Source organism: Phascolarctos cinereus, unplaced genomic scaffold (genome assembly GCF_003287225.1).
Source record: "Phascolarctos cinereus isolate Bilbo 61053 unplaced genomic scaffold, phaCin_HiC Scaffold_726;HRSCAF=1367, whole genome shotgun sequence".
Lineage (NCBI taxonomy): Eukaryota > Metazoa > Chordata > Mammalia > Diprotodontia > Phascolarctidae > Phascolarctos > Phascolarctos cinereus.
In genome coordinates this window covers 257,355,375-257,377,392 of record NW_027556098.1, presented here as the reverse complement: position 1 = coordinate 257,377,392, position 22,018 = coordinate 257,355,375, and the positions used below count along the sequence as shown (strand labels likewise).

Genomic DNA, 22,018 nt, shown 5'->3' with positions numbered 1-22,018 from the left:
CCAGAGCAATTAGGATTTGCCCAAGTCATACCGGTATTAAGTAGCAGAGAAAGCATTCAGACAGGAATATGAACCCAGAACACTTCCTACTATAATACTACCTTTTTGATCTCTTATCAGTAAAACCAGATAAACATGGACATCGGTGGGGTTTTTTTTGTTTTTGCAAACTGAAAATAAAGTCTCTTTGTTATTGACTCGATCACCATAGTTTTTATTTCAACATGACTTCTACATGCATACATTTCCCTTTAAGCAATACAGGTAGCTAGAAAGTTATACTTAAATCTAACTTTTGCACATCAAATTTTCAATGAACTGAGGACACTGCTCCTTAGAGGTGATATGATTACCCTTTTGAAGCACTGATAGTCACCTCCTCAATAATCTGTCTTTTAGGTTGTGATTTTATATAGTGTGTTAAGAAATAAGAACTATACCAATTCTTTTTTGATTTCTACTTTTATGAAAACTGGACTTAGAAAGCATGATGAATCCATCATAAGGTCCTAAGCGATACGCCCATGTCAGAAAATATTTTCAAGTATTTAGAAATTAAAATTAGTATGCTTCTTAAGGGGCAGCTAGGTGACAGAGTGGATAAAGTGCCAGGCCTGGAGTCAGGAAGACTCATCTTCCAGAGTTCAAATCTGGCCTCAGACACATACTAGCTGTATGACCCTGGGCATGTCACTTAACCCTCTTTGCCTCAGTTTCCTCATCTCTAAAATTAGCAGAAGAAGGACATGGCAAACCAGTATCTTTGCCAAGAAAACCCCAAATGGAGTCATGAGGAGTTGACACAACCAAAATAACTGAACAATAACAAAAGATTTCTTAAAATAATTATTCAGCTGTGTGACCCTGGGCAAGTCACTTAACTCTAATTGCCTAAAAATAAAATAAAATAATATATTCTCCTCTGACTGTATTCACTGTCAAGCCCTGTAATAATCACCATTTTTTTTTGTTAAAGGGTTAAGTGACTCGCCCAGAGTCACACAGCTAGTAAGTGTTATGTGTCTGAGGCCCAGTTTGAGCTCAGGTCCTCCTGACTCCAGGACCAGTGCTCTATCCACTGAGCCACCCAGCTGCTCTGTTAGTAATCACCTTTTAAAGCAGCCATTTTTGCTTCTGGTCAGAGAAGGTGAAGTGGAACTTTAAAATGAATAAATAATTCAATTAATCTAGGTTCTTTTTATCAGTAATCCATTACTATGCTTTAGGACTAATTAAATTAATGCTTGAATAATTATTTGCCTGATAAACCTGAAGTTAATTAGTATATTAAATACTCAACAACAATCAGAAAAAACAATTTAGACAATATTAAACCAGTTTTCCCCCCTACATTGGATGGACCTATGGTTGAGTGGATCTCCCCCTTCTTTGCAAAGGAAAAAATTCCTTTTCTTCACTTTCTAGGTCTAAGAAGAAAGCCAAGCCTCTTCATAAATGCAATCCCTTAGTACAGTAAACTTCTAATTCCTCCTCTCTTATCAGCCAACCAAGGCCTTCTCTTCATATTTCTCATGTCCAATGTGGATCCTCTTATTAACAGTATACCAGCCAATGAGAACAGTGTGCCCTACCACCCCTCATTTCCCTAGCTTCATCTCTTCAAAACACAATGGCTTTTCATATAAATGGATGCAAAGTAATCAGAACCAAGAAAAACAATATACACAATCACCACAATGATGCAAATAGAAAGGACTCCAACAACAAAACAATGAAAAATGAATGCTCATGAAATTATATTGGCCAAGCTAGGCCCCAAAGAAGAGATAACTTGATATGCTCTCCCTTTTTTGCAGAGATGTGGGAATATGGGTGTGGAACATTACATACAAATGTCAGATTTGGTTGATGGGTTGGTTAGTTTTGCTGAACTGCCTTTCCCCCACCTCCTTCTCTCTCTCTCTCCTTTTTTTTTTTAGGCAATTGGGGTTAAATGACTTGCCCAGGGTCACACAGCTAGTAAGTGTCATGTGTCTGAGGCCACATTTGAACTCAGGTCCTCCTGACTTCAGGGCTGGTGCTCTATCTACTGCTCCACCTTGCTGCCCCCACCCCCATCTTTTTTCATCCTTTATTGTAATGAATGACTCTGTTTCGGGGGTGGGAGTATATATGGAGAAACTGAGGCAATATGAAATCAAAAGCACAAATCTAAAGTCCTCATACCTTTACCACTTCTTCTTCCTCTTAGTTGGGGCTTATCTTCATGTATTTGGTCTTTCGATGGGGGCTCAAGACTCTCCTACCATTTTTTTCTTGCCTATTCAAACCTGCTAGAGGCGGTGGTAATTGTTAGACCTGCTTTATGATAGAAGAACTAGAAATACTGAGAAGATAAGTGACTTTCTTGTATCAGCAGGACAGCCAGGGACAGAAGCCAGGATGTCTGACTTCCCCAATAGACTGCCCTTCCCTACAATCAGTGAGCACCCACAGGCTGTTTCTAATTATCAGCACTTTGCACCTTTTCCACCAAAGCGCTCTTTGTACTTCATCCTTATAACCCTCCCATTGTTACCACTTGCTGTGCAGTCAGCAAAACGGTAGGATATGGATCTTATTATGTGTTAAAAAATGATATGTGATAAAGCTCAGGTTATAGCCTATCTATCCTCACTCCCCTCTCCCCATCTGGGACAGAAGCAGCAGGTGGGGATGCAGTTACAAAATTGAGGCCATTACAAAGTTGATTTATGAAATTTTCTTTAAAAATGCCAAATGTCAAAATTGAAAGACTTTAAGAGATTACTTCGTGCAATGCTATCATTTTACAAATGAGAGAACTGAGGCTTAGGAAGGGGGGGTGACTTGCCAGAGGTCAGATAGTTAGTTAATTGTAAAGACAGGCCTAGAAACTCCAACCCTAATGATAGCATCGTTGTGTTATAACCTGTCTTTAACTCTACTGCTAATGACTACACAAATGCCTTTTAAGTTCCTTAGTGTCATGGGCAGGAGATTGGGACCATCAAGGCAGCTAGATGAGGGTGAGATATTATTCTTACCTTAAGTTTTGTCAAGCTGTGGCAGCCTTGAAAATTTGGTACTGACTAGAAGCATTCACAATTAACAGAAACAACCATTTGAAATAGGCTCCCAGATTTAGATCAATACAAATATCAACCACAATTCCAGAGTTCTGATCACCAAATATACCATTCACTTTCTGACAGAAAAGCGACAGACTCAAGATGCATAGTAAAAACATTAGTATGTCTATGGAATTTTTTTGCTTGATTTGTTGATGTTCATTCATTGCAGTCTTGTCCAATTCTTTGTGACCCCATTTGGGGTTTTCTTGGCACAGATACTGGAGTGGTTTGCCATTCCCTTCTCCGGATCATTTTACAGAGGAGGAAACTGAAACAAGCAGGATTATGTGACTTGCCCACGGTCATAGAGCTCGTTAAGTGTCTGAAGCTGAATTTGAACTCAGATCTTTCAGACTCCAGGCCCCACTCTATCCACTGCACCTCCTAGTTGCTCTCGACTAGGTATATTTGTTATACTTTCGTTTTTCTTTTGTTTTAATCTGGGAGGAAGTGGGGGGGGGGGGACTAGTCAGCTAAAAAATGAAGAAAATTAAAAGATGATTAAAACTTTTTTTTTAACTACAGAGATGAGAAGAGAGGGAAGGTCAGAAAGAAGTGCAAGTTAATGAGGACAGCTTTGAAAGTTACTTGTTGGATTTATTATATATTTTAAAAGAAAAGCTAGTTGTAAGAGTTTCATGCACAATCCTCTTTTTTCTGTTCTGTTCTGTTCTGTATATGGAAATGCTTGTTTTAGTTTGTGTTTGTTAAGTTCAGAATCTTAAGGAAATAATATTTAAAAAAAAATAAGCTCCCAGACAATTTCATACAGAATCCAAACAGTCATTAGTTCATATAATGAAGGGAAAGACTGAATTGCCTGCTCGGGGTGTTTATAACTGGTCACATAATCATGAAGCTTTCTGCAAAATCCATTGCTAAACTACTTAAGTATCTTCTCCTTCAACAGTTAGACAAAAACCACACTCCTCTGTTTAGAAGAAACAGTGAGCTCTGGGTTTAAAGGATTTCTTTTATCCTCCCTTAACAATGATTAAAGTGTTTCCCAAATCCTTCTGCTTGACATGGAAGTAAAAACCAGAGAGATACAGTTGTTCCCATTTAGCATTACAAGGGCCCAGGAACTCTCTTGCTGGACCAGGTCTTTTTTGCACAATGTCCTCTTTTCCCCAAGCTGATCTGCACAGATACCCACTATCTTCCTTTCAGGAAAGCAGTCTACTTAGCATAAAATTTTCTTTAAAATACCCACTCCCTAGGCAACAGAGAGGCACTGTGTGGAGGGATGGAACTTGCCATTTGATAGCTCTTAAAATTTCTGCAAAGACAACTTTCTAGGAAAATCTAGAAAACTTGTTACTTTCCTTGTCTCCTAATAAAGTTTCTTCTTCCTTTCTGCACAGATTTCTAATTCCAGAAACAAGTGAAAAAGGAGAGCTAGTTAGTTGCACAGACTTATACAACCAAAGCTACTTTAACCTGTCTTTCACAAGTCACCAAAAATGTGGTCATCTAGTTATGGTACCCCTTGCCCTGCCCCTCTGTCAGCATCATCATGAACTAAAAGATGAAGTGATAGAACTACTAGTCTGCCCCCCTTATATCAGAACTATCTCTGTTGCTATCAGCTGATGAAATTCAACAAGCATTGTCTACTTTGTTTGAAGCACTGGGGATACAGGCAAAAATGAAATTGTGATTGCCCCAAAGGGACGGACAATCTGCTGGAATGTTCCTGCGCCAGTTTTTTTACTCAATTAGTTTGGCTAGCTTCGGGGTGGGGGGTGGGAAGGACTGGAAGGGTCACTTTATAGATTAGGAAAAACTGATTCTTGACTGCTACTACTTAGAGGAACATATTCCAATCAGCACATAAGATACACAGTAGGTACTCGACAGTCGCTTGCTGAATACATTCTGCAGATGTAAGGCATTTTCCAAGCAAAGAACTGTGTATCCTTGGTCCTAAATAGAAATATGAAATAGACATGTGGCTTACATTCACATAAGCCATATGGCAGCAGAGCAGGTATCGATTACCTTGTATATTTCACCTGCTGCAGGGTTTTACTGCCTTAGGAGAAGTGAGGACTTCAGCAGACTACAGGATTTAGTGCTAGCTGTGTAACCCTGGGCAAGTCACCTAACTGTCACCTGCCTCAGTTTCTTCATCTGTAAAACAGAACTAATACTACCTACGTCCTAGGGTTGTTGTGAGGGTAAAATGAGATAACATGTGTAAAGCACTTTGCAAACCTTAAAATGCTATATAAATGCTAGCTGTTATTATTAATAAAGATATAAGTCTCCCTGCCTCTTATCTGCCATTATAAGGCATAAGGTTGTTTGGGGGTTTTTTTTTGAAGGGTATGTTTTCTCATTCTCAATGCTGTTTTCATTTATTTCCAGGTCTATTATTTTTGATTAGCACTTACTTTTCAGGTGAAACTGGTAGACTACTGCATAAAGAGGGCATGATATCCTCTTCCTCTATACATATATCAATCAACAAACATTAATTGAGTGCTTCCTATTCTATCATGCTAAAGCACGGCAGATACAAAGACAAAAATGATATAGTCCCTACCCTGAAGGAGCTTGCATTTTAATGGAGAGTATATAGACAGAATATGTACATAATAAATGCGTGGTATTTGGGGAGGGGTGGGTAAGGCACTAGCACCTCAGGAAGATGTCGGGAAAGACATCATGTAGAAGATTTTACTTCCTTGAATCTTGAAAGAAACCAGACTGTTGGAGAGGTGGAGGTGAGGAAGAAAAGCATTCCAGGTATTGGGGGTGGGGTGGGGGGTGGGATCAAGCAGAGACAGGAGAGCTTTAGAAGGTTCTTTCTAGGTGATGATTTCTTTCTTCCTCACCACAGAAATGCAGCACACAAGTGCAAGAACCCACAAAGAAAAAATATGAGAGGAGCAAGCCCTCTATTGTGGGATGATAAGGAGATTGAAAGGGAACCTGGGATGTTAATTTTTTTTAAATAGCAAAATGAGATAACTTATAAGTGTGGGGACCATAGATTAAGTTAGGGAAAATCAAAAGTTAAATTTAGCCCCTGAAGCCTCTAAAGATCATGCAACATATCAGTTCAAAGCATGTTGCATGCAACTTTGCAGTCTACCCTTTAAATTAGTTGATTCCTTTCAGAATAAAATATGTTTTCCTATTTTAAAAACATTTTTCTACTTGTGAAATATAACTGGTTTCAGAATTTTTGAAGCTACAGGCATTAATGTGACTATTTTCGCTTTTTCCTTCAAGAGAAGTAGGGAGAGATGTTATTTCAGAAACATTCATGGAACATTTGAGCAAGAACAATACCTTTGAATGGCTGTATTTCTAAACCTATTCAGCTTATATCCTCCCATGGGTAACATGAGTAATGGTGGTAAGGCGATACAATGGCAGCCAGTCTTTATGATAATACTAGCCATTTGTATGCTGGTCATAACAAAAGGATTCCTAATGGTATATCTTAGTTTAGTAATTGGGAGGCAAAATACATATACTATGTTCATTTTTTCAAGTTTTCAGTATATATTTAAATGTACTAGAGAAAATCAGATAGTAAAAATGATTTATTTTGTGTGTTTTGCTGCACTATGAAATGGTGGGAAAAAACCCCCAAAACTCACTTTTTCTTCTCTGGGGAAAAACAATAAACTATTATATTAATTTAACACACATCTCATTTAAAAAAAAAAACTGGCTGTACAATTAATTTGATCATACTAATGTCTGGCTCCTGTAGAAAAGAAAATATGAAATCTATAGATAAAAAAATTGATGTCATAATTTCCCCACAGTTTTTAAAAATGAAAAAGGCCTATGTTGTTCTAAATTAAATAACTCTAAGAGTCCCACATTCAATGAATTTTGATAACTCAAGTATGAATGTTATTCAGAATCACTGTTGAATGGTGTTTGAGTTAACAAATCTCTGTTGGGCTAAAATGTGGCCCCTAAATGTGAATGAAATAAATTTTCTTCATTTTATTAGACCTTATACCATAGTCCTCCTCTGATGTCTCTTTAGGGCATGGAAGTGACCCTGGAATCTCAGAAGATTGTCAAAAGCAAAGTAAAGGTTTGGCAGAGTCTGAAGACCTGGAAAGACTTCAAGAATGAGCCCAGCAACAGACGGCATGCCTGCTTTCCAAAAGACTAGCCTAATTGATAGTGTAGCATAGTGGAAAGAGTTGTGGATGTGAAATCAGCGTCCCTGAGTTCAGATGTCAGCTCTGTCATTTAATAGTGGTGTGACCTTGTACAAACCATTTAAATTTTCTAGGCTTTAGTTTCCTCATTTGTAAAAGAGTCCAACCAGACTAGGGCACCTCTTTATTCCCTTCCAGTTCTAAATCCATGAGAAAGTCAAAGAAGAGAAGCTCATCATAAGACTGGCCACAAAATGATAAAAGATTTTGGTTTTCATTTTTAGCCACAGCAAATTAGTAGACCATCTACTAAGTGACTAAGTGGTCTGCATTGGTGGAGGGATTATCCACACCAACAAAATTAATAATTCTCAAATATAAAAGTATGTTATTAGAAGCTACCTAATGATAAGAAATAAGACAAGGTACACAAAGATTTTTTTACTATAAAAACTCTTTAAAAAACTAGCTGGAAAAAGTTTAATGACATCTAAATTCTAGAAGATTTATCCATTGCTTGAGACAAACCTTATCTCTATATTCTAGACTTTATGTGTATGTGTACATTCTAGAAAATGAGCATTCAAGGTCACTATGATTCAAGAAGAGACTTTCTGACTACAAGAAAATAAAATACAGACTGCAAGATCACCTTACAGCAAAGATTACCATTATCTATTTCCTTGTTTATTTTAAGGTTTGGTTTTATGCAGAAAGGCTGGAAAGGTTGAGAATATAGTATTATGCTCTCTAAACTCCAAGATAATATTGGGCTTATTATTGTGTTTCACATGTCTCATCAAGGAATACGGGATCACCAAGTGGTCAAAAACTCAGCCAGTCCAACAGCATAGCAATGAGGTGGAAAACTTGGGTGACTGGAAAGATGGTGATGACCTCAAAAGAAACAGAGGAATTTGGCGGGCAAGATGGATTGGGAAGGGGCAAAGATAGGTTTAATTTTGGACATGCTGGTTTTTAAGATGCCCATAGGACAGTATCAAACAATGTAATATGGCTAGGGACTTCTAGCACACAAATCAACTCAGTATGTACTGGGTCATGGTAACCCTCTTTTGAGTCATGAGGAAAAGACATGGCACTACATAAAACCACAGGTTCCACAAGCAGTTGAAGTACTTAAATCAAAAGAATCTATAAATTCAATATACACTCATTTACAGGACAAGGAAGCACACCCTGGAAGGACTACTAGCTGTAATTAAGGCCATTAAGTATTGATTGAAGTGAAAAACTATTGAATTCGAAGAATCCAAAATTGGAAGAAATCTCATAGGTCATCTAGTATTCTAGTCCAACCCAGATCTAAACAGGAATCCCCTCTACATCTCCTAAAATGAAAGAAGACTTCTTACTCCCTCCATTTTACAAAATAACAAAATCATAGAATCAAAGAATGTTCAAACTAAACAACAAACAAAAACATTTAGAGATTACATAGTCTCCATTTGACAGACAGGGAAACTGAGATTCAAACAGGTTAAGTAATTTGCCCAAGGTCACACTGGTAAAAAGTAGAAAAGTGAAAATTAGAACCTAGATTTCCTGACTCCCAATAACAATGAACTTTCCGCAGCATTTCCTTTGTACTGGTAGCCCCCATGCCTAGATGTTCTCCTTCCCCTCTGCCTCTTAGAATCCCTAGCTAACTCCAATACTCAGAGGAAGAGTCATTAGCAGCCTTTTCTGGTCCCTCCAGCTGCTAGAGGCTTCTCTTCTGAGGTTACCAATCCTTTTATCCTATGTATCTAGCATTCACCTATTTATTTACATGTTGTCTCCTCAGTTAAAATTTGAGTTTCTTGAGGGAAAGGACCTACTCTGTCTTTCTCTATATACCCAGCACTTAACCATCAGACCTGACACACAGTAAGAACTTAATAAATGTTTGTTGACTGACTGGCTGACACAGATATTCAATAAAGGAACCAGGATCAGAACTTGGGCCTTTTGACTTCATTAGCTACAAATTTTCTGGACCTGCTTTTCCACTGGATCCAGGTGAAAGGTGAAATAGAGGGAAACTCTTTGGGGTTTGGACAGGTTTGTAACCTCAGCATTAGGTCTCCTAGGTTTAAAACCTCCATATTATCTATGACTTCTCCCCTTCTCTCATCCCAATATCCAATCACATGCCAAATCTTTTCATTTCTATCTCTACAATACCTCTTGTATTCAACTCCTCTCCACTCACATAGCTACTTTAGGGGCTCATCCTCACTCGTGTAGATTATTGCAGCTGTCCTCCTAATTAGTCTCTGCCTCCAGTCTCTTTCCAGGCAAATCCATATTCTACACTGATATCAATGTGATTCTCCTTAATCACAGATGTGATCATGTCACTTCCCCTTCCAACAAACTCCAGTGTCTCTCTATTACAACTAGGGCAAAATATAAACTCTTCTGTTTAGCTTTTAAAGATGATCACAACCTATTTTTCTACCCTAATTAGACAGTATTTCCTCTCCTGCACACTGAGATTCAGCCAAGCTAGTGTTCTCTCTTTTTCTTATACACAACATTTCATTTCCAGGTTTCATGCCTTCGTCCTGTCTACCACTTATGCCTGATAATGAATTTCTTCCTTATCTCCATGTCAGAATCCTTCTCTTCCCTCAAAACACAGCTTGAAACCATTCCTGAGACCCACAACTGCCAGTGACCTTCCTCCTAAACTTCCTTGTATTTATTTACTTTATATTTACTTATATTCCTTCTCATAATATTTCTTCTGCATATATTTTTGTACTTGTCTTCCTCTATAAAATATAAACTCCTTACAATTAGGATTATTTCATTCTTTGTATTTGGATCCCTAGTACCTACCACAGTTCCTGGCACACAGTAGGCATTTTTAAAATTTCTATAAAGCTTGGCCCCAAAAATGAGTTATGCAAAGACACCTCCCCTCATTCCTTTGCATAGGCAGGAGATCCACAGGTATATGAAACGTTACATAGAATGTCAGATTTTTTTCAATGCAGTGATTGAGATATGTTTTTCTCTTTTTCCTATTTAAAAAAATCTTTTGTTCTAAGAGATGGTTATCTAGGAGGGGTAGAAGGGAAGGGTAAAGGGGAAAATCAGGCAACATAAAAAAAATATATCAATTAAAACTTATTTAAAAGCATAACTTTGTTGATTGGTTTTTCTCTACAATGTATCTTTTTCCAAGTTGTCTCCTAGTTTCAGGATCACAGGCCAGTGAATTAGTAAGCACTGGTAGCAAGCACTACTTTAACATACATACACACACACACACACACACACACACACACACACACACACACACACACACACACATATATACACACACACATACACATATACACACACACACAAAACACAAACACACACAAATACTGCCCCTCACCCTATGGTTCCTTCTCTGAAAGCATCTCCTTACCCACTGCTTTTGAAACTCTCCCATTTCCACCTTCCATCAAAACACTGCCTGATTTGTGTCCTCTCAAAGTGACCTGAGGTTTCCCCTACCACACACCCTCCAATGGCAACCAGTGCTTTGCCACTTGGCACCTTCACTCATGCCATTCCCCAACTCTGAAATGCTACATACCCCCTTCCGTCCTCCACACCACGACCACCAGCTCTGCCTGTTGATATCCCCCCTGCTCAAATGCTTCCTCCTTCATGACATCTTCCCAGATGCCCTCAGCTAGACTTGACTTTCCCCATCACAGTTTCAATATATCATGAGTCAGCATAAGAAATTAAATGGGAATTTTTGGGGAGTTTTGTGGAAGCTGCAGATAACATGAGAAGGCCAGCAGATGACACAAAGTCTATGACTTAACCCAAATTTTACAATAAGGTACTGTAAACACCTCATAAAAGAAAAAGAAAAAATTCAAACTTCTTCTATGGCATGAAGGGAGGGCCAAAAAATTTTATATGGATTTTCCAGATTGTGGAGGCACTGTGCCCCTAACTCATGTATGTCAACTTCCCTAGAAGACTTTAAATTCAAATAATCAGTTAACAAGCATGCATTCAATGCCTGTGATATGCCAGGTGCTGTGCTAAGCTTCAGGAATACAAAGACCAAGGTGAAGCATTCCTTGCTTAAGGAGGTTATAATCCAATTATGGGAGGTTACATGTACACATATAAGGATAAATAAAATATGTATTTGGTACATATCCTGTATATATTTACCCATGAATATGCATCTCCCTAGAATGTGAGCTCTTTGTAGGCAGCAACTGTCTCACTTTAGTATCTATATCCCAACCTTGCTGACTGTTTCCCCCCAAGTGCTTAGCACAGGGCCCTGCATATAGTAGATAGACCCTAACAAGATTATTAACCAATGAATGAATGAAGACAACTAGCTCCTGAAAGAAAGACAGCTGCACCAGTATGTTAATGGTACTGATGAGTTCATGGGTGAGGCTAATTCTTCCTCTATCTCTCTCAGGAAAGATATATACATATTAACCATAAATCTAACCCAAAGAAGTGATCTTAATGACTGAAAATGTCAGTCTACCTACGAAAGGATTTTGATGCAGCTAAGCTAGTGGGGAATGGATTTGGGGTGATGTAGGATCTTATGACACCATCCAAATTATAGCAGGTGTGTAGCCATTTGCTTCATCATAATCATTTTCAAAACACAAGCCCATAAAACACCTTCACAACAATCCTATGAAGTAGTGTGTTATTGCCATTTTGCAGGTGAAAATGAGGCTCAAATTAATGAACTGCACTATCTAAGGTTATACAATCAGTAAATATTGGGGCTGGCACATGAATTAGGGTGTCCTGACTCCAAGTCCAGTGCTATCCAGTTTCTATACTTATACTACTTCACTTCACTTCACCACAGACCTGTCTAGCTTCAGGCTATGAAGGTTTCTATAACTTTCCAGTCAGAAGTTTATAGAGGCCCAGATCAAGGGAGATTAAGTTTTCTCTGACTCAGGTTATAGAGTCATTGAATGTTAAAACTGAATGAAATCTTTAATCAAGTCCAGTTTACCGCAGGAGAAATGCAGAAATAGAATCCAAGGGGGCAGTGTGGCCTAGTAGAAAGAGCATTGAAGATTCAGAACTTTGTCAGGATTCTTGGTCTGCCACTTAGTAAGTAGCTAGGCAACTTTGTGTAAGTCATAGCTACCATCTGTAAGTGAAGGTGTGGGGCTGGAGGGTACTTTCAGGTCTGACCATCTTTAAATCCTGCATATGACTTCAGCATGCTTCACTATAGATGCACTCTCATTTAAATGCATAGGACTTTAGGATCTAGAATGTAAAGGGGCCATAAATAACAATAGCTCACATTTCATATAATGCTTGAATGTTTGCAAAGTACTTTACAATGTTATCTCATTTTATCCTCACAATATCCCTGGTAGGTGCTATTATCATTTCCATTTCACAGATGAAAGAACTGAAGCAATGAAGGTTAAGTGACTTGCCCAGGGTCACATAACTTAGTGTTTGGGGTCACATTTGCCTTCCTGACTTCAGGTCTAGTACTCTACCATGCCACCTATCTTCTAAGGAAATCTAGTCAAACTTCATTTTACAGCTGAGGAAATTGAGGCCCAAAAAGATGAGGTGATTGGCTCAAACTAGTAAAAGACCTAGAATTTGAAGTGAAATCCTTTTACTCCAAATTACTGTTCTTTCCACAATAATAGCTAGCATTTATATTAGTGCCTTAAAGTTTGAGTGCAAGTTTGCATTAAAGTTAACAAATATTATCTCATTTGATCCTTTGATCCTTACAACAACCCTGAAAGTAGGAACTATTTACTAATGGATCCCCATTTAACAGATAAGGGAAAACTGAGACTGAACCTGAATGACTTGTCCATGGTCACACAGCTAGTAAGCATCCAAGGCAGTACCTGAACTCAGGTCTTCCTGACTTCCCATCTCTCCTTGGCATCAGTTTATCAGTATAGACAGGTACAGAATCTATTGTTTTCATTCTGTTCCTTTACTGCCAAAACCCGCAAGCATCTTCTGGGACACAGAGTCTAAGTGAGTTGTTCATACCCCAAGAATGACTTTGTGATAGAGCAGGAAATGGACTAGACCCTTGACCTATATGCTTAAAGTTCATTCATTTTCATCAATATCCAAATCAAATGAATGCTTGAGGATAAAGCAGAGGCACAACCTCCCATGTTTTAACAGGCCGTTGTTTTACTGAGGAGCTCAGCATAAAGGAGCTATATCTATCCCCCCAAAATGCAGAAGTACAAATCAAATTCTCCACATCACTTATTTTAAAATCAAGGTTTATCCATGTATATGTGTGCATGTATGTATATACACACAAGCATGTATATACAAACACATATATATGTGTAGGTATATATGCATATTATATATACGCTGTCTACAGAAAGCAATATAAAATTATCCTTTTCTCTTTTTATATCTTTTTTCTTTCTACAGCATTTTGCTCCTGCAATTTTGCGCTCCTGTATCTGAAGATTTGTCTTAAGAAGTGCTCCTAAAAACAATGTTGTGTTTTTGTTTGATTTTTTAACCTAGAGAAAGACATCAAAAAGAATCTTTCAATTAAATGAATCCTTGAAGTAAAAGTTTTTCTTTCTCATATGTCACAAAGTGAACATATTGAATTCTAAGGTTAAAGTAACGGTCTGGGGAATATTTATCAACCTATTATGGATGGCAGAGTGAAGTAAGGGGATGAACATTAAACTGGGAGTCAGGAAGGCCTGGTTTCAAAGCCTGCCTTAGACTTCTTCTAGCTGTGTGACCCTGGGTTAGTCACTTAATCTCTCTGTGATCTCAGTTTCCTCATTTGTAAAATGAGGTGGTTAGAGATGACAGCCTTTAAAGGTCCTTTCCAGCTCTAAATCTGACAAGTGGACACAGCAGTGAGCCTGGAGTTAGGAAAACCTGAATTCAAATTATGCCTTAGATGCTTACTAGCTGTGTGACCCTCAGCAAATCACTTAACTGCCCTGTGCCTCGGTTTCCCCATCTGTAAAATGAGGATAATAACAGCATTTACTTCCCAGGGTTGTTGTAAGGATCAAATGATGTGCAAAATGCTTTTGCTTATAACAGCTAGCTATTGTTGTTATCTTAGGATTCCTAAAGTCTTAGGGCTATTGGAGGCCCCAGTAGTCACAGTACAAAATGGAAATCACATGCCACCTAATTACTAGGGCTTAATAAAAAACAGTAGCATTCTCCAAAACAAACAAATGACTATTAAAGTACCAGTTTCTGGACTCAAACTATGATTTCAATATATAAAATTCCCTTTGAAGAAAGTCCCTCTACCAATGTTGTTGTTCAATTCTGTCCATTTTTCTTGATCCCATTTAGGGTTTTCTTGACAAAGATATTGCAGTTGGTTTGCCATTTCCTTCTCCAGCTCATTTTACAGATGAGGAAACTGAGACAAACAGGGCTAAATGACCTGCTAGGGGTCACAGAGCTAGGAAGTGTCTGAGGCTGGATTAGAACTCAGGATGAGGCATCTTCCTGACTTGGGCCCATAACTCTACCCACTGCCCATCCCTCTACCAATGCAGACCAGCAAATGCTTTGTAACTTATAATCTTCAAGTTGCTTGGGGCACCACTGAGAGTTTAAGTGACTGGTTACCCTGCCTACATGTATGATAAACAGACCTTAAATTCAGGCCTTCTTGACCCTGAGATTAGTTCTCTGTCCACTACCCCAGGCTGCCTCTTAAAAGCTATAATTTCTTTGCTCAGTTACCATAGCCAGTTCCTCCTAAGAGACTCTCTAACCCAGTAAAGCCCAATATAGAGCTGTCTCTTTTGTTTCCTGTGGCCAGAAGGGGCAATACTGTCCATGAGGGAGCAGCAGACAACTGAAAATTTTGATTAATTGATAAGTCAGTTTAGCCTGTGCCCCCTGGGGCTTTCTGGAGATACCACTCATCAGGATTTCCCCACTCCCAGGAAAGTGCTTAATGCATGTTATCTCCCAGAAATCCCAGTGGAAGCTGAGACCTCAGAGATTTCAATTAAGAGAACTAAAAGAGGAGGGCAAATTGCTGATTAGTTAAAACTGTGGTAAATGAGTAATTTTTTTTTTGTGGTGGGGAGTACTGTTGCATAGCAAAGCTGAATTTTAGCTCTCCCCAACCTAAACAATTCTGAGCTATGGAAGAAAGATACTACATTAAAATGAAAAAAAAAATGCTTGTGGGGTACAGTAGGGGGCCTGATAGCCACACTACTGGGTTAATTGCAAATAAATACTCTGGGCTTTTTTTTTCTTTTCTTTTTTAGTGTGTTCTGTTTTAAACAGCATTTCCAAAATCCCTAAATAGATATCTAGAGGAAAATAGGTGACTGACTGGAAAGGGGTTAGTGAGAGCTAGGAATCTAGGATATGTGGGAGAGAACAGAGAGAGGGAAAAAGTGGAAGAAGAAAAAAAAAACAGGAGGGAAAATATTGAAACAAGGTGTGGTTTAGGATAAAGCAACAGGCTGATCAGGGTAAAGGAATACATGGGAGGAGTAAGCAAAAAAGATGAAAGGAACTGGGGTGGGTTGGTTTGGGAAGGGGTAATTGGGGTGGAGGAGGAAGCAGAGAAACCAGGGTGTAAGTAGCAGGACCAAAAAACAATTAAACTGGGGACAGGAGGGAAGGATGTCAAAGGCAAAGAAATCGATTGAAAATGGAAACACTTTTTATTGAGGGGCAGTTACAGAAAGATGTAAGAGGAACACGTACTAAGACTGATAAGGGTGGCCATGGGAGACACTACATTATTCTTGGGAGGGAAGTAAGAACAGAGAAGGGAACAGCCCAGCACACATAGGGGGTACTTAAAAGGGAAGAGGGTGGAGCACGATGTAATGGGAATATCTGAAAGACAGCAGTGGGGGCAGCAGAGGGGAACTGACTGTAGGATGGAAGAGCAACGGGGACAGATTTTGTGTTTGGAATAAAAGGAGTGCAACAGAATTGGGTGAAGTGCCAAGGAAGAATAGGAGAAAACAGTGAGCAGAGTGAAGGACAAAGGTATGAATGTGAGCAGTCCAAGTAGTGAAAAGCTTATAAGTTCAGGAAAAAGTAGAAAATAAATTCAAATTTTTATCATCATCATCACTATTGCTGGAAATGCAGTACAGTGTTTAGAGAGCCCTGGAGTCAGGATGACCTGTGTTCCAGTCCTGTTTCTGACTCATACTAGTTATGTGACCTTGGGAAAATTATTTAATTTCTCAGTGTCTTCAGGAAACTCTAAGACTGGAAGTCACAGAGCAAGTGCCCATCTACATTGGTAGAAGGAGTTCTTTACCAGGAACTCCAGATCCTGATGAAATCACAGGTACTATTTTTTTAAATCATTTTATTAAAATACTCAAAGGGTCAGTGACTTCATCAAAGTATTCTCTTCCACCAAATTAGATGTAATCAAGGGAAGGAGTTGCTTAAAGCATCTTGTAACCTTAGAAAATCAATTTCTCTGGGTCTCAATTTCCTCATCTGTAAAATGAGGGGATTGGACTACATAGCCTCTGAGGTTCCCTCCAGCTCTAGAGATTATGATTTTATAATTTCAAGTTTGCACAGCTGTTAAGCTTGAGACACAGGCTTTGAACTCAAGTCTTCCTGACTCCAAACCCATTATTATTATTATTATTGTGTTAAAAACTAACCCCAACCAGCAAGGTTTTTATTTTGTTTTTGTTCTGGGCAGAGTCCCAGGCGATTTAACTTTGCACAGCCAAGTGGCTGCTCAGCCAGCAGATCACCTGAGGTCCCCCTGACCTTGGCGGCAATGTTAAGCTTGATATTTTCCTTGGGGTTAGTATATAGCAATCTTCCCATCTCACACAGAAAAACTGGACTAACTTCACCAGCTTAGTTTCTTCAGATAGCAGAAAGAATATGTCCCCAGGTTCCCCTTACTTTCTCCTGAAATTGGAAACTTACCAAAGTCTGGAGGAGGGGGGAGGGGGTATCGCCTTTAGAAGCCAAGCTCTCCCACGTCCTACCCAGTATCTCAGGGTAATGACACCGCTGAGGTCCCCCGCATAGGGGGAGGCCCATCTGACCCCAGTTATTCAGTAAGTGGTCTGCCTCTACTCCCAGTTTCCCACCACTGAGAAGACAAAGAGAAGAAAAGCAGCCACAACTAGTGAAAGCTGGAGAGAAGTTTTCATGCTGCCCCAGGCAGCACACCAGGCCGGAGGAAGTTTCTGGAGGGCCAGACACTTGAATGGGGGAGTGAAGTTTTACCACAGTCAGTAAGCAATCAACCACGTCCCAGAGCCAGCCGACGCTTCACAGCACATCAGACAAATTCGGTCCCGGCTTTGGCAAGCCTTTTCTAGGGGCGAGCGGGAAAAAGGGAGAAGCAAACGCTGCACACAGTACGGAGGTGCAAAGCGCCTGCCGAACAAACAGGTGGTCAAGAGGACCAGACAGCACCTTAGACGCAGCCAGAGGGGTGGAGCATCTCCATTATCCTTCGATCTAAACCATCTTAATTCTCCTTGGACTCTTCCAATCAGAGTCCATATTTTACTGAGTCTAAGTGAAAGTGGATGAATGGGCAAAGGAAGGCATGCACCAAGGCTTCAATTATAGCCACACAGACACAGCCTGGTTATGTCAGTTCACTGGAAAGGAGAGGTACAGGGATGACTTATTCATTCTTAGTTCAACCTTACCTCTTCGCAGAACCCCCAAAGAAACTTCCACCCGCGCACACAAACCAGGGGACGATCTTAGCGTTTGGATTCAGTGGCAGTTTCTAAAAGGCAGAAGATCTCCAAAGTGCATGCCAGCTGAATACACGCACGGGCGCTGCCGTGGCTTTCAGTAGTTTCCCCGCCCGAGCCGGAGTGGAGGACGATCACTCAGGGTTTCCAAAGCAATGAAGCAAGCTGAATGCTTGGGCGGCCGACGGGGCCCGAGCGCCCTCGCACCAATCAGGGGCCTCAGAGCCTCCCACCGCCGGCCAGGGGGCGGGGCGGCTGCCTAAGAAAGAGCCGGGCCAAGCAGGAGGGAGAAGAAACCAGCAGCCTTCAGTTTTGGTGGCCCCCGCGCTCCCCGCAGCGCATCGGGCCGGCCGCAGGGAGGAGAAAAGAAGCCAGCCTCCCTGGTTGACATAGTAACCACCCCTAACTTTTCACCCGAGCAACTCTTCTGGATGGGGGTTGAGGGGGGGAGTTCACTCCAGGCCAAGGCAGCACAGCCAGGCTTTCGCTTGGCTTTGCCTGTTGGCAGCTGGGGAAAAGGAAAGGGTGGGTAGGTTTAAATCTACTGATTTTCCCCGAAGGCCAAGGACTGCGTCTTGTTTGGAGTATTTCTCTGATCCAAAGTTAAAGGGTTCCTGAGTCTTCTCTATGATCGGCAATGGCAAAACACATTGTGTGCACATGCACATTTATACATACAAGCAGACATATACATATTATAACACACATAAATCCAAATGTGTATGCGCATATACACATGCATTTATATACATATTTATATAACATATATAAAGAACTCATTCATGTATATAAATGTAGTATATATGGACGTTTGTTCTGTGTATTCACATGTGTATATACAGATAAATGTATTATATAGATAAATATATCCATCTTTTTATATCTATCTATATCCTATATCTATAAAGGTAAACAGAGAGAGAGAGAGAGAGAGACAGAGTCCAAATGAGAAACATAAGCTAAGCACAATGTTCTCTACCGGAAATCTTTATAGTTCACAATATTATGTCTTGGCTACACAAATTCCAATGAATCTAATCAGCAAACATTTATTACCTACTAAAGGCCAGGTATTGTGCCAGGCACTGGGGATACACAAGTGGGAAAAAAAGGAAGAAGAAGCAGACCCTACCCTCAAGGAGTTTCATTATCTGGAAGAAAACAGCATTTACATAAGTTTATACAAAATATATACATGGTATATTTTGGGGATAGAGGGCAACAGCAGCTGGGGAGGAAGTCAGGAAGGAATCATGTAGAAGGTGTCTGAAAGAAGGCCTAAAATAAACAAAAAGTATATTATATATTCATACATACATATATGAAACTGGTGGAAAGTATTCTAATTTATCTAAAAAGTTTAACACGAATAATAAAAATTAAGAATATAACATGTACAGACCATGTCTTCAAATACCTATTTTGGTACATACTTTGAACTTTTAAAAAATATTTCTATATGGCAATCTGCAGAGTTTTAAACAATCATTGAACTCTTAATTGTTTATAATTGTAACAATCTTTAGAATCTTTATTGATTTGTAATTTTTTAATGTAAAAATCCAGATGTAATGTAAAAATTCATTTCTTTACAGAGCTGCTCTCTCTGACTTTAAAGAGTGCTTGAGAGCCATGATCAATCCTTCTAGTAGAGAGTAAACTCCAGAGAACTGACCCTCCTATCCCATTTGCCTTTTTTTCTATCCCAGTGCCTAGCACAGTACACCATGGACATACCATGAAATTAATCTTATAAATCTTGATATTTTTCACTATAAACAAAACCGGAAGACAAAAGTAATTTATAACTTCATGGAGGAATGGCTTACTGGCCAATAAAGGAGTTGTACCCAACTGGCAATGGAGAGACATCTGGTATCTATGAGCAAACTACATATTAGAGACATGAGCAGGTGCATACTGCAAATGAGGAATTTCACAAAAGTTCATCAGAGAACTGTGTGAAAAGGGTGGTCACAGGGTAAGACTGAGGGACAGCTGAGGGGCAGCCCATGTGCTTCCAACAGGTTGGTGGACTCCCTGTCATAGATTTGTGGGAAGAATGGATGAAACTCACCCAGCACAGATAAGCATGGATGACATTAGACAAATCACTTCATCTCTATAAGCCTCAGTTTCTTTATCTGTAAAATGATAGGTTCTAAAGTCCTTTCAAGGGGCAGCTAGATGGTGCAGTGGATAGAGCATCGGCCCTGAAGTCAGGAGGACCTGAGTTCAAATCTGACCTCAGACCAAACACTTGTGTGACCCTGGGCAAGTCACTTAACCCCAATTGCCTAAAAAAAATAAAATTAAGTCCTTTCCAGGTCTGTCTTTGATCTGATGATGGTTTGCAATCTGCATTATTGGAGAGACTATCATATAACACAAGTCCATTGGAGTATTGGTGCTGGATAATATGAATACTTAACATTGTCCTTAGTGACTTTGTGGCTGTTTGCCTGTACGGTGGTAGGATTACTGGAGTAAGAGTCAAGACAGTTCAATTATAGTCTATGTTTAACTATCATCCAGCTGGGTCGCCTTAGATAAGTTACATCAAATATTAATACTTCAGTACAAAACAAAAGAAGTTGACTAAATGATTCCTAGGGTCCTTCCATACCTAATATTCTATGGTGATTATTTCTGGGTGAGATTTGAAAAACTGCTCTTGAATAAGAATAATAACAAAATCCCTGAACACCTATAAGTAGAAGAAACTGACCTTTCTCATCTTCACTGAGCCATTAGTTTGTCAGCCAGGACTCAAAGAGACTCTTAGAACTCAGAAAGACCCTAAAAATGTTTTGGTCCTGAAGTTCTTAACCTTTATGACATGTGCTCCCTATTGGTGGAATCTACAGATTCCCTTCCCAGGATAATGTTTTAAAATACATATAATAAAACAAAATGCAGGAAATGCTAGTTTTTCAGTCTGAGATGAGTGAAAATAAGGATGTAAATTTTTTTTCCCATCCAAGTTCATAGACTCCCTAAAATCTATCCTTTTGGGGGTCTAAGAACCCAGGCTTAAAACCAACCAATCTAGTCCAACTGACTAATTTCATAGATAAAGAAACGACCTTCTAACAAACTTAAGACATGCAATATTGCCCCCACTGCCACCAGTAATACAATGCAATTCAATAGATATTCATTTTTCTCTTTTCCTTTCTACCTTCCTCCTCTCTCCTTCCCTCCCTTACCTTCATTCTTCCTTCCTTCCTTTCTTTTTCTGTTCTAGTCTTCTTGTTCAAAATTACCAATATGGAAATGTTTTACATGAAATTGTACATGTATAACCCATATCAGATTGCTTACTACCTCAGGGAGGGAGGAAGGAGTGAGGGGAGGGATAGAATTTAAACTTTAAAACTTAAAACTTTAAACAAAATGTTAAAATTGTTTTGACATGTAATTGGGGGGAAATAAAATATCATTTTAAAAAAAGATTGCCCAGGGACAGCTAGGTGGAGTAGTGGATAGAGCACCGGAGTCAGGAGGACCTGAGTTCAGATCTGGCCTCAGACACATATTTCCTAGATGTGTGACTCTGGGCAAGTCACTTAACCCCAATCACCTCACCAAAAGGAAAAAAAGAAAAAAAAAGATTGCCCAAAAGAATGGGTTGCAACACATTATGAATGAAGTATTAAGCAGGAGAAATGATATAAAAGATGTTATCAGAGAAATGTATGACTGAGAATAAGATCAACTGATTACATAGGGAGAGCAAGATCAGACCACATGTTCTAGTGGTATCTGTATTAAATGTTAAGAGAATATAAGGAAGGCCCCCAGCACACTGGGTGGATTTATGGGAAGATATAAATAAGAGTAACACAATATGAGCAGGTAAGGGTGGGTTACAACCTGCACCATGGGAGGGAGTACCCACATTGATAATAAGCTCACTGATCCATTGGAATACTACAGTATTGAACAGAATTTGATGTGCCAGTGGGATATCTAAGATGAACCGATCTGTAGTATGTGGAGCTCAATAGGGAGTTTTGGACTA

General features: G+C 39.4%; 1 protein-coding gene across 4 annotated transcripts in view; it reads right to left on the bottom strand.

Moving 5' to 3' along the window:
- Positions 1-18,154, bottom strand: part of SPATA13 (spermatogenesis associated 13) — a 148,944-nt gene extending 130,790 nt beyond the window's left edge. For 2 of the 4 annotated variants that reach the window (XM_020997166.2, XM_020997167.2), the window contains exon 1: positions 17,944-18,154. The gene's annotated coding sequence lies outside the window, so the exon portion shown is untranslated. The remainder of the gene's footprint in view (positions 1-17,943) is intronic. The other 2 variants (XM_020997163.2, XM_020997165.2) reach the window with 1 other exon arrangement.
- Positions 18,155-22,018: the final 3,864 nt, after the last annotated feature.